Here is a 4061-nt window from a genome sequence, read left to right as displayed (position 1 = left end):
TGTTAAATAGGAACTCAAAATATTTGATGTGACCTATATCAACTGATAGTTAACACTGGATTATATACATTTCCTCTTGAAATATAACTGAATAAAGAAAATTTCACAACACATATGAAGAAGTATTGAGGTTCTAAAGAAGAAAATTATTCTGCGTATCTTGAAAAAATTAACAAATTAAAAGCATTATTATAAAATTAATTATCTGCTAATAATAACAGAACATATAGAACATTTATATGTAAACAATATGAAGGAAAAGGAAAATATATAAATGGTATGATGATCATTGGACCTCTAAATTTGTATAAGAGGAATAATGAAGAAGAAGCAGTATAAAGTTATAAAAGGTTTTAAAAGAGAAAATCGTATAAAATACTTATGATATTAGTGAAAACACATTAGCTAGAGAAGGAAATAAATTCCATTTAGTACAATTTCCACAAATTTCCTGAGGATGTAAATATAAATAAATGAAATAAAATATGAATAGTAGTTGATTGTTACTGAAGGAACAACATATGTATTTAATATAAGAAGTTTAAGAAAATAATTACGATAAAAGAATAATCAAGAAATAAGAAATCAAGAAATAAAATGTAAAGTTATAATAATGAAGAAATTAAATGTAAAGTTTCTGAAACGTAAAAAATGGAATTCTTTAGAATTATTCAGAAAATAACCTTTGTGGCACTTGTAATATTCACTTTTCACAAGCAGTATCAATGAACATTAAAATAAGTAGGTGAAAAATTATTGAGTTGAAAGGTATGTTATGAGCATAAATTCACGTCACAAACTAGAAGCAATTGCAACTGCAAAAATGTACCTCCTAAATGGAGAAATTAGGCAGTCACTACCTTAACCAAGTCATCAAATCCAGCATCTCTGGGATACAGCTAAAACAGCGTTAAGAGGGAAATTTATAGCACTAAATACCCACAACAAAAAGCTAGAAAGATCTCAAATCGACACCCTAACGTTACAGCTAAAAGAACTAGAAAACCAAGAGCAAACAAACCTCAGAGCTAGCAGAAAATGATAAATAACCAAGATCAGAGCAGAACTGAAAGAGATAAACAGGAAAAATGCTTCAAAAAAATCAGGAAATCCAGGAGCTGGAATTTTGAAAAAAATCAATAAAATAGACCACTTAACTAAACTAATAAAGAAGCAAAGAGAGAAGATTCAAATAAACACAATCAGAAATGATAAGGAGGATACCATCACTGACACCATAGAGCTACAAACAACCATCAGGGAATACTGAAAACATCTCTATTCAAATAAACTAGAAAATCTAGAATAAATGAATAAATTCCTGAACAAATACCCTCTCCCAAGACTGAACCAGGAAGAAGCTGAATCCCTGAACAGACCAATAACAAGTTCTGAAATTGAGGCAGTAAAAAATAGCCTACAAACCATAAACAACCCCAAGTCCAGAGGGATTTACAGCGGAATTCTACCAGAGGTACAAAGAGGAGCTTGTACCATTTGTTCTGAAACTATTGCAAACAGTTGAAAAGGAGGGACTCCTCCCTGACTCATTTTATGAGGCCAACATCATCTGGATACCAAAACCTGGAAGAGATACAACAAAAAGAAGAACACTTCAGGCCAGTATCCCTGATGGACATTGATACAAACATCCTGAATAAAAAATTGGCAAACTGAATCCAGCAGCACATCTAAAAGCTTATTCACCATAATAAACATAACTCATCACATAAACAGAACTAAAGACAAAAACCACATAATTATCTCAATAGACACAGAAAAGTCCTTTGATAAACTCAACATCCCTTCATGCTAAAAACTCTCAATAAACTAGATATTGAAGGAACATACCTCAGAATATTAAGAGCCATATATGACAAACCCACAGTCAAATCATACTGAAAAAAAAAAGCTGGAAGCATTTCCCTTGAAAAACAGCACAAGACAAGGATGCCCTCTCTCACCACTCCTATTCAACGTAGTGTTGGAAGTTCTGGCCAGGGCAAACAGGCAAGAGAAAGAAATAAAGAGTATTCAAATAGGAAGAGAGGAATTCAAATTCTCTTTGTTTGCAGATGACATAATTCTATATTTAGAAAACCCCACTGACTTAGCCCCAAACTTTTTAAGCTGATAAGCAACTTCAGCAAATCTCAGGATACAAAAATCAATGTGTGGAAATCACAAGCATTGCTATACACCAATAATAACATGCAGAGAACCAAATAATGAATGAACTCCCATTCACAATTGCCACAAAAAGAATAAAATACCTAGGAACACAGCTAACAAGAAAAGTGACGGACCTCTTCCAAGAGAACTACAAGCCACTGCTCAAGGAAATCAGGGAGGACACAAACAGATGGGAAAACATTCCATGCTCATAGATAGGAATAATTAATATCATGAAAATGGCCTTACTGACCAAAGCAATTTATAGATTTAATGTTATTGCCATTAAACTACCATCAACATTCTTCTCAGATTTAGAAACAACTATTTTAAAATTCACATGGAATCATAAAAGAGCTATTATAATCAGGACAATCCTAAGCAAAAAGAACAAAGCTGGAGACATTATGCCACCAAACCTAATACTACAAGGCTACAGTAACCAAAACAGCATGGCACTGGTACAAAAACAGGTACATAGATCAATGGAACAGAATAGAGAATTCAGGAATAAGACCACACATCTACAGCCATCTGGTCTTCGACAAACCTGACAAAAATAAGCAATCAGGAAAGGATTCCCTATTTAATAAATGGTGCTGGGGAAACTGGTTAGCCATATGCAGAAAATTGAATCTGGACCACTTCCTTACACATTATACAAAAACTAACTCAAGATGGATTAAAGACTTAAATGTAAAACCCAAAACTATAAAAACCCTAGAAGAAAATCTAGGCAATAACATTCAGGACATAGATATGGGCAAAGATTTTATGAAGCAATCATCAAAAGCAATTGCAACAATAGCAAAAATTGACAAACGGGATTTAATTAAACTAAAGAACTTCTGCACAGCAAGAGAACCTATAATCAGAGTGAACAGACAACTTACAGAATAAGAGAAAATTTTGGCAATCTATCCATCTGACAAAGGTCTAATATTCAGAATCTACAAGGAACAGAAGCAAATTTACAAGGAAAAAAGCAAACAACTTCATTAAAAAGTGAACAAAGGACATGAACAAGCACTTCTCAAAAGAAGACATTTATACTGCCAACAAACACATGAATAAAAGCTCAACATCACTGATCATTAGAGAAACGTAAATCAAAACCACAATGAGATACTATCTCATGCCAGTCAGAATGGCAATTATTAAAAAGTCAAGAAACAACAGATGCTGGTGAGGTTGCGGAGAAATAGGAATGCTTTTACACTGTTGTTGGGAATGTAAATTAATTCAACCATTTGGAACTAGTTTAGAAGAGAGTGTGGCAATTCCTCAAAGATCTAAAACCAGAAATACCATCTGACTCAGCAATCCCTTTACTGGGTATATACTCAAAAGAATATAAATCATTCTATTATAAAGATACATGCATGTGTATGTTCATTGCAGTACTATTCAAAATAGCAAAGACATGGAATCAACCCAAATGCCCATCAGTAATAAACTGGATAAAGAAAATGTGGTACATATACACCATGGAATACTATGCAGTCATAAAAAGGAACGAGATAATGCCCTTTGCAGGGACATGGATGAAGCTGGAAGCCATTATCCTCAGCAAACTAACACAGGAACAGAAAACTGAACACTGCATATTGTCACTTATAAGTGGGAGCTGAACAGTGAGAACACATGGACACAGGGAGAGGAACAAAACACAACAGGGCCTGCAGGGCAAGCGTGTGTGGGGAGAGCATTAGGAAAAATACTAATGCATGGTGGACTTAATACCTAGGTGATAGATTGATAGGTGCAGAAAACTACCATGGCACACGTTTATCTATGGAACAAACCTGCATATCCTACAGGCCAGAACTTAAAAAATAAAATTGAAAATAATTTAAAATATTTAGCTGATTTTTTTTTTTTTTTTTTTT

Source organism: Rhinopithecus bieti, unplaced genomic scaffold (genome assembly GCF_001698545.2).
Source record: "Rhinopithecus bieti isolate Rb0 unplaced genomic scaffold, ASM169854v2 scaffold_1295, whole genome shotgun sequence".
Classification (NCBI taxonomy): Eukaryota; Metazoa; Chordata; class Mammalia; order Primates; family Cercopithecidae; genus Rhinopithecus; species Rhinopithecus bieti.
This window is presented reverse-complemented; position numbering follows the sequence as displayed.